Source organism: Apodemus sylvaticus, chromosome 22 (genome assembly GCF_947179515.1).
Source record: "Apodemus sylvaticus chromosome 22, mApoSyl1.1, whole genome shotgun sequence".
NCBI lineage: Eukaryota > Metazoa > Chordata > Mammalia > Rodentia > Muridae > Apodemus > Apodemus sylvaticus.
The window spans coordinates 8,876,353-8,890,322 of record NC_067493.1 but is presented as its reverse complement, the minus strand read 5'-3'; the positions used below and the strand labels follow the sequence as shown (position 1 = coordinate 8,890,322).

At 40.9% G+C, this 13,970-nt stretch overlaps 1 pseudogene; it reads left to right on the top strand.

Annotated features, from left to right (window-relative positions):
- The first annotated feature begins 1,475 nt into the window (after nucleotides 1-1,475).
- LOC127673262 (zinc finger protein 431-like) overlaps nucleotides 1,476-13,970 on the top strand; it is a 33,250-nt pseudogene continuing 20,755 nt past the window's right edge.

Here is a 13,970-nt window from a genome sequence, read left to right as displayed (position 1 = left end):
TTTCCCATGACAAATTTTTAACACTACTTTTCTATACATTGCTTCAATTTTATCAGAAATATTTTCCATGAAAATCAATAATTTAATAAGAAAATGTTTGTAAGTGCTTGATTTAGTAAAGATGATTTATCTTTTACAATTATTATTTTCCAAAAGATTCTTCAATTTTAACACTTTATTTTTCAATTTTTTCCTAAAACTGAGTGTGCCTACACATTTAGTTTTCTTTGTCAACTTTTTATGTGTATTTATTTTCAATGCCAAATCTCAATTTGAAATAAATTTTCTGTATATTTGTTCAATTTTATAAGAAGTATTTTCCATGAAAGCCATCAATTTGATTAGAATTTTTTACATGGTTTGTCAGTTAGTTTTGATGTATTATCTATGTGTACACTTTCATGTGTATTATTTTACATCAAATTCTTCAATTTTAACACACATATTTATATATTTCTTCAAATTCATTGAAAATGTCACATTGGCATCACTGTCAGTCACTCAGAGACTGCTGGCCCTGCGCCTGACATCATGCCAACCCGGCCCCTTGCTCATCTATCTCAGCCCCGGGCGGGAGCCAAGTTGGATTCCCTGACTGACACCCAGCAACCGCTGGCCACGCCCCCTGACATTCCCTGAGCCCCGACCCCGCCCCATGACCTTGCACCTCAGCCCCTGGCAGGCGCCATGTTGGCGTCCCTGTCAGTCACCCGGCAACCGCTGGCCCCACCCCTGATGTCACCACAGCGCCCGCCCTGCATCCAGCCTCCTGGAATGTCGTCATTTCCTGTCTTTAATTTTTAGGAATGAAAGTGGGCTGGGAGTTTGAAAGTGCGCGTTGGTCAGAGGTCTGGCAGAGGCGGGAAGGAGGTGAGCGCGCGAATTTACAGCTGCTGGGATTGCTTAGCTTCCCGGGCTCTGAGCAGCTGGGCCTGGAATTGTGGAATGGGACCGCATTCCCATGTGCATCTGGATGAAGATAGTGCTCCATGAAGTGGGTGTCTGTGAGCTCTCAAGTCACACCGCGCTATCCTCCTGTCTTCTCCACAGAAGCAGTCTGTAAGTTTGGAGAGGCCGGGCAAGACGCGTGCTTCCTGCTCTGTAAAGTTTACAGTGGGGCGGAGTCCAAACACTCTCTGCTCTGGGCAGGGACAGTGGCCAGGCAAGGCGCGGGCTTCCCGCTCTGGAAAGTTTACAGCGGGGCCGAGTGCAAACCCTCTCTGTGCTACTCTGGGCAGGAACAATGGCTGGGCAAGGCGCAGGCTTCCCGCTCTGCTCTGGAAAGTTTGCTGCAGGGCAGAGTGCAAACTCTCTCTGTGCTCTGGGCAGGGACAGTGGAAGGGCAAGGCGTGGGCTTCCCGTTATGGAAAGTTTGCAGCCGGGCGGAGTGCAAACCCTCTCTGTGCTCCTCCAGGCGGGCACAGTGGCCTCCTGGCATGACCCTCCTGTGGGAACAGAAGCCAAGCCTGGCCGCCATGGATCCCTGGGTTGTGTGCGGGGCCCTCACTTCTCCTTGTGAGCTGGTGAGACAGGTAGGGAATTCACAGGCCAATAAACTGCATCCTGTTCCTTAAGGAGACAGACTGGGCTGTGATGTGACAAAGACCTGGTAGAGTTTACAGAGGTCTGGGCTGGCGCTTTCCCAAGGAACATTAATGATCAGGTTGGAGCTGGCTGGGGTCAAAGGCTGTGGGATGGACGGGGCTAGGTCCCAGGCTATTTTTTTTTTCTTTAGTTTTGTTAATTATTTTTGTAGTAGTTATTTATATTGTTTCCTTTAATGTTTGCTGTTTTGATTATTGTGCAGCAAAGACACTTTTCAACAATCTGTTTGATATTTTGGATGCTTCTTTTACATTAACAGGCACCTCCATTAGTTTAAGAAAGTTTTCTTTATGATTTTATTGGAAATGTTTTCTAGACATTTATGCTGATTGAGCGTTTTCCCTGTGGGTGTGCAGCTTGAATGTTTCTCTGTGTCCTGCTCTGACCTTGCTGTTGTGTGCTGTGAGGGGACCTCAGGGAAGCTCTGAAATCAAGACATGGTGAGTACAGGATCACTGCCCACAATGGGGAGGAACATGCAGCTGAGCAGTGGGTGCTGGGGTTGTGGGTCCTCTATGGTGTTGGGTCGGAAGCATCAATAAAATGTGACTTCCTGTGAGGTTTCTATTGCTGCTTCTTACCTGCTAATTCAGGCCATGAAATCTAAATACTTTAAGTTTTGTAGTTGATTGTAATTCTGTCCAGAACATCTGGACTAGTTGCTTTCCTGTAGCAGCATGAGTGCTTTCTGTGACTATGCAGCACCTGGGTCCAAAGCTTTTTGCCTTTTATAATATACATTAAGAAGGCAGGGTTAGGCCTGGAGAGATGGCTCAAAGGTTAAGTGCTCTGGCTATTCTTACACAGGCCATGAGTTCAATTCTTACCAACCACATGGTGGCTCATAACTATATGTAATGGGGTCTGGTGGCCTCTTCTGGCCTGCATGAATACATGTACTGACAACTTTGTATAAATAATGATTTCAATCCTTAAAAAAAGAAGATGGATATGAATATAAGAGTTCTGATTTCATACATTAATTATTTTTATTTTGCTTAGTTTGTTATTTTTTTCTCCTGTAGTTTTTTTTTTTATTTCTTTAAATTTTCTTTAGTGTTTTGATTATTGCAAAGAGACACTTTCCCAATCTGTTTGGTATTTTCGATTCTTCTTGTACATTAATAGTCATCTTCTTTAGTTTAGGAAAGTTTTCATTTATGATTTCTGTGGAAATGTTTTCTAGACCTTTATGTTTATTGATCTCCTCCTCCTCCTCCTCCTCCTTCTCCTTCTTCTTCTTCTTCTTCTTCTTCTTCTTCTTCTTCTTCTTCTTCTTCTTCTTCTTCTTCTTCTTCTTCTTCTTCTTCTTCTTCTTCTTCTTCTCTTCCTCCTTCTCCTCATCTCCTTTCTCCTTCTCTTTCTCCTCCTCCTTCCCTAATATTTCTTGAGAAACTAAACTAACTGATGCAAAAGAGGTTTTATGAAGCAAGGCAGAGTATTAAAAATCGGAGGATGTTGAATTATCTTCCTGGCTGGAATAACTTATCTTTCTGTGCTGGTGTCTAGGCATCTGCATGTGTGGTTATTTTAGGTTAGGTAAGGTTTCTCAGTTTGTCTAGTTTGGATGGGAAGTTATTCCTGAGTTATAGTTTTCTGTCTAGATTATCAGAGTGTTGACTGAGTGTTGCCCCTTTTACTGCTCTGTTTGTTGGGTATGTTCAAGAGGGAATGCTGGCCAATGTTGAAAGCTAGGATAGGAGGTTGGCAGGAAGACATAATCTTAGCAATCCACATAGAGATGTAGTCAGGAGAGAGGTGAAGCTGCCAACATTTCAATATTCCAGAGCTACAGTCACCTGAACGGGCCTCAGTTGAAGGTGTGTCTTTGTCATAATTGCTGGTTACTCTATCTGTGTGAGATAGTGTTGATGATTGATGTGGGAAGGCTCTTCCACTAAGGGTGACAATATTCATAAACAAGTGGGTCTGGGATGCATGAGAGAGCTACCTGAGCATGGGACACTGACCAAGCAGGACAGCAAGCCAGGAGACAATGTTTGTCCATGCTTTGACCTTCAGTTTGTAGCTTCACTTTCTACACTAAGCTCCCAAAGTGGTGAACTGTGGTCTGACAGAAGCATTCACAACAACCATTTATTACCTGAGATCCTTTTGCGCACAGGATTCCAGCACAGAAGCAGAATAGCAAGTTAGAACAGCAACAAGAAATGGTATCAATATATGATTTTGCTGCTGGACAGAATCTATGTTCTCTTTTGAAGGAATATGGAATATATCAGAAATTGAGATGGTGAAAGTCATAGAAATCTGTAGATGGTATTTAATAAGTTTTTCTCTTAGGACCTAGAAGATGGAAGTCTTGCCAGTATGCAGCCAGAGAAAATTAAGAACATAGCATATCAGAGGAAAACAGAAACTGTAAATTTCAGTGAGAGGTCATTTGTGTGATATTTTGCCCAAAATCCTTTTTCCTTGTCTTATACCTGCATATAGAGTGGGGCAAATTTTAAAAATAATGGGCTGATTTCTTAATTTTCATTCTATTTATATGTATTTGTTTGTTACTTCCCCACTAATTTATTTATTTATTTATTATTTATTCATTTGATTTAAATTCCACTTTCTCCCATCTCTCTTTTCCACCTTACACAGGCTTTCATCCCCAATTCCTTTATCTCTTAAGAAGCATGAGCTCCACTGGCGTATCAAACACCTATGAAATTTGAACTCTCTGCATGGTTAGGCATAGCTCTCTTACTGAATTTAGACAAGGCAGCCAAGTGAGTTGAAGAGTGTACTGGCTGGTTTTGTGTGTCAACTTGACTCAGATTGGAGTTATCACAGAGAAAGGTGCTTCAGTTGGGGAAGTGCCTCCATGAGATCCAACTGTGGGGCATTTTCTCAATTAGTGATCATGGGGAGATGGCACCACATTTTTGGTGGTGCCATCCCTGGGCTGGTAGTCTTAGGTTATATAAAAGAGCAGGCTGAGGAAGCCAGGGGAAGCACGCCACTATGAAACATCCCTCTGTGGCCTCTGCATCAGCTCCTGCATCCTGACCTGCTTGAGTTCCAATCCTGACCTCCTTTGGTAATGAACAAATGTATGGAAGTATACACTCAATAAACCCTTTCATCCCCAACTTGCTTCTTCGCCGTGATGTTTGTGCAGGAATAGAAACCCTGACTAAGAGAAATTTGTACCAGCGTAGTGGGGTATCCCTGTAACAACCTGGGCCATTGTTTTGGGCAGGACTGTGCAAAGAGTTTGGAACTTTGGGTTAGAAGAGGCATTGTTTGTTAAGAGCTCTGTGGAATTTTTTGTAGGAGCTTGTATGATAATATCTTGAGAGCAGTTCAGAAAATGATGGCCGGGCTCGTGAAATTTCAGAAGGAAAATTTAAGATTCTTTTCAGGGCTGTTGCTGTTTTGATTGTGAAGATTCTGTGATTTTGGTTAGCTGGGGCTGAAGAATCTGCTGAGATTAACAAGATACTAGAACTATTAAAGCAAAACCTTTTGCATTACTGGGACTATTGATGGCTCCTTCGCTGGAACTAAGAAATTAGCAGTGACTAAGAAGAGCCCAGCACCACTGAGCTGAAATCTTCTGGGAAGTGTTTTCTGTGAGTACAGAGGCTGTGTTCCAGAGATAACCACAGTTGTACTTTTTTGCTGTGGTTGGAATTGATAATGTGCATATGTGTAACACAGACAGTACTAGTTTTGAAGGTGTGAAGGTCTCATTGAGGACAACTGAAGCGCAGCACTGTGAGAGGCCGGCCATGTAAGCCCTTTGGTGAAGGTGCAATCTCAGTTGCAATTCATGGCCCAGGACTGAAGGGTGTCATGCATAGGAGCTGAGGCTTGGCACCATGAAAAATGCCTTCATATGTGAAGCCTAGTTATGGCAGAAAACAGCAGTGTTTTGGAGATGCCAGTGCCATGAGATGATCACCAAGAACAGCAGCAGCAGTGGAGTACAAGCAGCTGGACCCTAGAAGACAAGTTGTGTGCTACAAAGGGCAGAGTGGGAGATATGACCCCAGCCCTCAGAGGAGCCTGGAAGTTCTTGAGTTGGATTCCAGACATTGAAGCATTTAAGTTTGAGTATTGCTTTTGATTGTGACTGTGCCCTGATATGTTTCCCTCTTGAAGGAAGAAAGTATTTTAGTGGAGCCCACAGTTAAGAGAATTTGAATTTTTAAAATACTTTGAATTTTAATAGATATTGGACCTTTTAAAGGAATTGAATTTTTAATATGTAAAGAGTATGGGACTTGTAAAGTTATTTAGATCTTAGGGATGAATAAGAAAGTAGGGGTATAGGATTAAAAGTGATATGTTGGTGTGTCAAGTTGAGAAGGAGTCAAATGTACTGGCTGGATTTGTGTGTCAACTTGACACAGGCTGGAGTTATCACAGAGAAATGAGCTTAGGTTGGGGAAGTTCCTCCAAGAGATCCAACTGTGGGCCATGTTTTTCAATTAGTGATTAAGAGGGAGGGTCTCTTGTGGATTGGGGCCACCCCTGGACTGCTATTCTTAGTTTATATAAGAGAGCAGACTGAGCAAGCCAGGGGAAGCAAGCCAGTAAGAAACATCCCTCCATGGCCTCTGCATCAGCTCCTGCTTCCTGACATGCTTGAGTTCCAGTCCTGACTTCCTTTTGTGATACACAGCAACGTGGAAGTTTAAGCTGAATAAACCCTTTCCTCCCGAACTTGCTTCTTGGTCAAGATGTTTGTGCAGGAACAGAAACTCTGACTAAGACAAGGGTCATGAAAATGAGTAACAGTATGAGAGGCCAGGAAAGATTAGTGGAGAGGTGAAGACACAGGGGCAGTTGAAGATTCAGGACTGAAGAGATTTTGAAATGAAGCTGCGTCTTGCAGAGCTGTGTGTGTGTGTGTGTGTGTGTGTGTGTGTGTGTGTGTGTGTGTGTGTGTGTATTGGGGGGACATGCTACTCCTGATCCAGTTACCTGTTTTTGTTTGCTTGTTTGTTTGTTTTCTATTATCTTATTGTGGAGGTTTACCATTCTTTACATCCACGTGTATTCTTCCTTTCCATCCTTTAATTGCTTTTGGAGAAACTTGGAAATACAGTTTTGTGATTGGGACAGCGATGGTAAATCTTATCGGAAAGCAACTTTGTTACTTTCCTTTAAAAACAAAACAAAACAAAACTAGAATTGCCCATCTGTTGAGTGTGGAATTCAAAACAGTGCAAAAACTTTCTATCAGCATTTATCATCATTATTATTGTTATTTTGCATTTTCAAGATAGTTTGTGTGTGTGTTTGTGTGTGTGTGTGTGTGTGTGTGTGAGACCCTGGCTGTTCTGGAACTTGCTTTGTAGACCAAGCTGGCCTTGAACTCATAGGAGATCTGTCTACCTCTGCCTACAAATTTCGGGGACTAAAGGCGTATACTACCACCACCAGGCTTAAGAGTTCAGGAGAAGAGAATTTCACTTTTTTGCGACATGCAGATCATCATATTTGGGGAAATTTAATGTCCAGTTATGATGGTAATTAAGTATCTGGGTGGTTAAGATAATGTTCATCTACCTGTAGAAAGGAATGTGAGTTGGCATCACTTAATCATGGCTTTCCCTGTTGTGCTACCACAGATGGCAGACAATGCAGCTCCCCCAGCATTGCTGATGGAGACCGTGCTGACAGCAACATGGGCTGAGCTGGATGACGTGTGTGTTAGGCATCCACTGCTGATGCAGACCATGCTGACAGCAACATGGGCTGAGCTGGATAACACGTGTGTGTTAGGCATTAGGGATCCCTCACAGCACCAGTATCTGGTACAGAAATCACTTTGATAATTGTCGTGGCTGCTGCTTATGCCTTGCCTGGTGTTGCACAGATGATGAGAGTTTATTTGTTCAACAAATGAGATAGTGGAGTTGATGTGTTAGGCAGGGAGCCTGGTATCTAATCAGTTATTGAGTGACCAGGAATGGTTATATGGAAAGCTTAGGCTGACCCTTATTCAAGTATGCATGCATATATTTTAAAAATAGCAACAGTGCATTTAAAATGTTGACAGACCCTAAAATTAAATTTCTTACAGGAAATAGGACAGATTTTCCTCTTCACTTTGAGAACTAACATAAATAATAATGAGTAAATGTCCCAGATGTCTTTTTTCCACATTAAAGGCCTCCATAATAGACATGCTATGAATAAGATGTGATTCAAAAACTAAAATATTAAAATTTTTTTTTATTAAAAAAATCAAACACACTTGGAATCACCTTGCTGTCAAATTCAGAAGTGTGACTCCTGATGCTCAGTCTTAAGGCATCAGGCAGTGAGCTTGCTGGGAATTAAAGAGCTGTTGACTTGTCAGGGTGAGATGAGGCTGTAGGGGAAGATGATATGGATGGGTCCTCAATGGATGGGTAAGGGGATGAACTTGGAGCATGTTTGAGACTGGTGGGACATTTTGCATGCTTGTCAAGGGTTTTTGTTTATTTATTTGGTTAGGTTTTTCTTTTCGTTGAGACAGTGTTTCATCATTAGCCAAAACTATCCCCAGATCTTGTTCTGTGGACCAGGCTGGCCTCGAACACACATGAAATCCAACTGCCTCTGCCTGCCAAGTGCTGGGATTAAGGGTGTGTACCACCAATACTTTGCTGTCCACATTCCTTTTAAAAATGGGAGGATATAGGCTAACACTGAGAGCCATCTGACCCCTGAGATCACATGGCAACTGCTAAGTGCAAAACCTGTTCTTGCTGTCCTATTGTTTAGTTGAACCAGTAGAGATAAGAGAGAGGTTTAGAAGGGTGGTAACTTCAGCAGTCAAGCCTTTAGCTCAGTGGTGAAATGTTTAACCCATTTTTTGTTATTGTGTTTGTGGTTATCACTGTAAAGCTCAGCCAGTGTCATTTAATATTCTCTCTGAGAATGGAGTCCAAGCCCAGGATCCAGAGGTTGCTGCACTGAAGTAACTGGCTGTAATTTCTAAATGTCACCTGCACCCTTTGTTCTCAAACTGAAGATCTTTGAGTAGGATACATGGAGTATGTGATGTTTATTAACTTGAGTATTTGAGAGAGGATCTTGCTGTGTAGTCTAGGGCTGCCCTAGAACTCACTGTGTCTTCTAGGTTGGCTGGAGCTCACTGCAGTCTCCTGGTTTACAAGTGAGTGTCGTGGCAGCAGTGTATGTGTGCCTCACCTGGCTAGGCTTATGCTTTTAAAGAAGCTCCTCAGAGCCTGGGGAGGGATGAGGTGTGTCCTGACCTCAGAGTCGGTAATAAATTGTTCAGCAAGTACTAAATAATAACAAGGACATTTTCCTGCCATTCTTTAATAAACTTAAGAATTTCTTTAGGTGTAGTGTGTTTGTGAGATTTGGAAAACTGATGTTGAGAGTCATATTTACTGTTCTGTTGTATGTGATCTGGGCCCCATAATAATGTAAAGATAGTTCCCATTTGGAAATTCTAGGTTCGTGGATAACTCACTTTCCCCTTTCAATGGGGCAGGAAAGAATATTTTGATATTATGAAAATGAGGACTAGGAAGGCAGATGAACGAAGAAATAGAAGCTGATTTCAAACAGCACAACAAACAAATCCTTTGACTTAATCCTGAGACTGACACAATCCCTGACCTTTCTTCATTGTGTAATAGGGATACTATTGATTCAGTGGGACCATCAAGAATAAGATGGTGGCCATCTTAACATTAAACATGACCCTAACCCTGGGACTTTTCCAAAATCTCTAATCCTATCTAAATCCCTTAATTTCCTAAGCATCCTAATCCTAAAAACCCTTATACTGATCCTAGCCATAATCTCTACTCCCCTAACTCTAACTCTAGCCCTGGGTACTCTGGGGGATGTTTCTTAATTATACCTTATGAAGTGAGAAACCCTTTCTTAATCTTGATCTTTTGAGATGTTCTAATCTACCTTTGATCTAGGCTATATGTGCTTTTTGCAACCTACATATAGAAGTGTCATGAAAAAGCAGTTCTTTTGTTTTGGTACTTGTACTATTTTATTTTATAAAACAAAGGTGATTTCTTTGCTTTTTTTAAAAAAAAAAAAAACTGGCATTCGGAAGTACTTATTTCTTAAATATACTGGTAGATACTGAAAATCAGCCATAATATCCTGCCACATGAAATCCACCAGTCCTTGATTTTTCTAACACCCCCTTGGCTGACAGCCTTTATTGGGACATTCTATTAACTACCCTTTCTATATACATAGAAAGATTCATTTTCTCTGTGATTTCAGATAGGATTATATAGAAAATCTGTACTAATTCAACTGTATTTTGTTTTTTAATTTGCCACTGTTGAAAATGTGCTGACTAGAAATAGTGCTCAACAGTGTTTCCATTATGTTTCTAGCTTTTCTCAGGGGGTTGTTTGAGGAGAGAGCTTCAGTTTCCCTGAGCCCAGGATTTAGAAAAAAATAAATAAATAAACAAAATAACAAAAACAAAGAAACCACTTGGTTTGTTTTTGTAAGTTTGGTTTTTTTTTTTTTTTTTTTTTTTTTTTTTTTTTTTTTTTTTTTTTTTTTTTTTTGGAGACAGTGTTTCTATGTATAGCAGAGGCTGACCTGAAACTCACTCTGTAGACCAGGCTGGCCTCGAACTTAGAGATTCACCTGCCTGCCACCCAAGTGCAAGGATTCCAGGTATGTACCACCTCTGCCTGGTTAAAATTGTTGTTTCTAAATATCAATGTTTAACGTTAGTATCCTGGGTGATACATTGGGTCATCAATTCCTGGGTCAGATTGATATGTCTAATGCACCTTCAGTAATGGTCTAGGCAAACTATTCATCATGATTATGGGAAGAAGACAAATGCTTTGAAGAAAGCTCAGGCACAGGTCCCGGTAAGTGCAGGGTCCTGGCTCAAAGACAGGCAGAACAGGCAGCTGACCAGCCTGAGCTGGAATGTTGGTCCTCCCACAGGTTTGGGTGGGGTGTAAAACCTCTTGGAATCTGATTTCAAATGTTAATGGAGTGCAAACCACTCCTGAAATCTTGAGAACGTGTAGTCCTGGATAGGAAGCACTCCTTAACCTGAGGAGGGCTAAAATTCACTGACCAATCAAGGGCACCAGGCAGACCTGCCAGTCAGACAAAGAGGTAGGTTCTTCCGGGTTCCTTTCGGTGTGTTCCCTGTGGCTATGCAGTTTGAATAATTCTTTGTTTCCTGCTCTGAGTTCTGCTGTTGTGTGCTGTGAGGGGACCTCAGGGAAACGTTGAAATTAAGACATGGTGAGCACAAGATATCTGCCCACAATGGGGAGGAACATGCAGCTGAGCTGTATGCACTGGGGTTGTGGGTTCACTATGGGGTTGGATTGGAAGCATCAGCCAGATATGACCACCTGTGAGGTTTCTAGTGGTGCTACTTACTTGCTAGTTCAGGCCATGACCTCTCAATAACTTTAGTATCATGGCTGATTGTAATTCTGTCCAAAACATCTGGACCAATTGCTTTTTTGTAGAAGCATGGGTGGTTTCTATGACTATGCATTACCTGGGTCCAAACCTTTTTGTCTTTTATAATATACATTAAGAAGGCAAGGTTAGGGCTGGAGAGATGGCTCAAAGTTTAATAGCTCTGGTTGTTCTTACACAGGCCATTTGTTTAATTCTTAGCAACCACATGGTGGCTCATAACTATATGGAATGGGGTCTGGTGCCCTCTTCTGGCCTGCAGGAATACATGCAGGGAGAACATTGTATAAGTAATGAATTAATGCCTTAAAAAAATAGAAGACAGATATGAATCTAATAGTTCTGATTTCATACATTACTCATTCTATTGTTTACTTTGTTTTTTTGGCTGTAGCTTTTTTATATTTATTTAATATGTTTAGTGTTGTGATTATTACGTAGCAAAGGGACTTTTTCCCCATTGTTTGGTATTTTTGATGTTTCTTGTACATTAACGGGCACCTTTTTTGCTTTAGAAAAATTTTCCATTCATTATTTCATTTGAAATATTTTTGAGACCTTTATGCTGATTGATCTTTTTCATCTTCCTCCTCCTTCTCCTTCTCCTCTTCCTCGTCTTCTCCTTCTCCTCTTCTTCCTCCTCCTCTTCTTCTTCTTCTTCTTCTTCTTCTTCTTCTTCTTCTTCTTCTTCTTCTTCTTCTTCTTCTTCTTCTTCTTCTTCTTCTTCTTCTTCTTCTTCTTCCTTCTCCCTCTCTATCATGTCCCGAGAATCTAAACGCAACTGAAACATGTAAGAGTCAGATGTGAAAGAGGTTGTTTGAGGGAAAGGAGAGAAGTGAAACCCTGAGGATAGTGACTTATATTCCTTCCTGGTATTGCTTATCTTTCCATGCTGGTGTCTGGGCAGCATCATTTGTAGTGATTATTGGTCTAGGTAAGTTTTCTCAGTTTGTCTTGTTTGTGAGGTTGTTTATTCCTGTGTTACAGTTTTCTGTCTAGATTTTCATTGTGTTGGCTGAGTGTGGCCTCTTTTACTGACCTTTTTGTTATGTTCAAGAGAGATTGCTGGTTAATGTTGAAAGCTAGGAGAGGACGTGGGCAGTAAGAGATGCTCTTCTCAATCCACAAAGAGACATAGTGAAGAGAGAGGTAAGTCTGCGAGCATTTCATTATTTCAGAGCTACAGTCATCTTAAGGAGCCTCAGTGGAGGATGTGCCCTCATCAGAATGGCTGGTTGCAATGTCTGTGTGAGATAGTGTGGATGATTGAAGTGGGAAGGGTCTTCCACTGAGGGTGACAATATTCATAAGCCAGTGGGCCTGGGCTGGATGAGAAAGCTACCTGAGCATGGACACTGACCAATGGGGAGGAACATGCAGCTGAGCAGTGGGTGCTGGGGTGGTAGGTCCACTGTGGGGTTGGATTCGAAGCATCAACCAGATGTGACTTCCTGTGAGATTTCTACTGGTGCTTCTTACTTGGAAGTTGAGGCCATGACCTATGAATAACTTCAGTATCATGGCTGATTGTAATTCTGTTCGAAACATCTGGACTAGTTTCTTTCTTGTAGAAGCATGGGTGGTGTCTATGCACCTGTGTCCAAACTGTATTTTCCTTTTATAATATACATTAAGAAGGCAGGGTCAGGTCTGGGGAGATGTCTCAGAGGATAAGCTGTTTTATATCCATATCTTTAGTTTTGAAATATAGCCAAATATATAGGTTCTTTTCTATTTCTCAGTATTGCATATGTTCATGATTTCAATATTATCTGAAATTTCAGGGTCATTGTGTGCCTGGTGTATGCCATTCTGCCTCAGTCTTCTCTTTGTTCTGAAATGTTTATATTAATACGACACTTTTGCATGTGTGCATGAATAAGAATATCATGTTTCTGACCTTTACTATTGTCCGAAGTTAGCCTCAGAAGTCTTTGTTTTGAAGTAATGAGTAGTTGTTGGTCCTGTGTGTTTGTGAGAAATTGACCACCATTATGTGGAAGACAAGCAAGAGCTCGCCACTGATGAATTCTCTCTCCAAACCTACATTGCTTATTTATAATCAACATTTATATTATTATTATTTTCATCTGTTCATTTGTAACTATTTAATCATGCATTGTCTTTTAGTAAAATTTTATTAATGTTATAGTTTAAACTGTTGCACTTCATGTTTCTGCAACATTAACACAGATCTGAAATGAATGCATGATTCTTTGTAGGAACTTTTAGTAAAGAATTGTGAGTTCTCTATCATTTTTGTTTCCTTGGTTGATTTTGGTAGAGTGTTGATGTTCTTAATTTATAACTTTTGGTCTCCTAGAACACATTACATAGGCCATGCTGCCGTCAAGCTAAATGACATATACCTGCCTGTAACTCTGTGATTAAAGGCATGAGCAAATACACCCAGCTTGCCCATGAGTTTTGTAGTTAGTAATCGTTCATACAATTTTTCAGATGTGTGCTCAGTATTGTGGATCTGTTTCCCCTGCATCAACCTCTCAATTGGCATTTCTCTGGCAAGGCTGTATCCTATTCAACATGTTCAAAATTGACACACCTAAATCTTATAAATCAAGATCCCTCTAAAATGACACAGTGATTATAAATTCTGAGTCAGAATATAAGTGCATCATGTGGCAAAATTATATGTATATGTTTTTGAGGAAGCATATATTTCCTTTACAGTGATGTTAATATGATCCTTTGTGTTATACACATGTTTGGGATATATAGGATGCCGTGACTTTTGATGATGTACATGTGAACTTCACTGGGGAAGAGTGGGATTTGCTGGATCCTTCCCAGAAAAATCTCTACAAAGATGTGATATTGGAAACATACCTGAACCTCGAAGCTATAGGTAAGACTGTTATTTTTTTTCTACAGGAAAGAAATGTTTCTTGGTTATTGATGACCTTCTATTATTTTAATTGTGA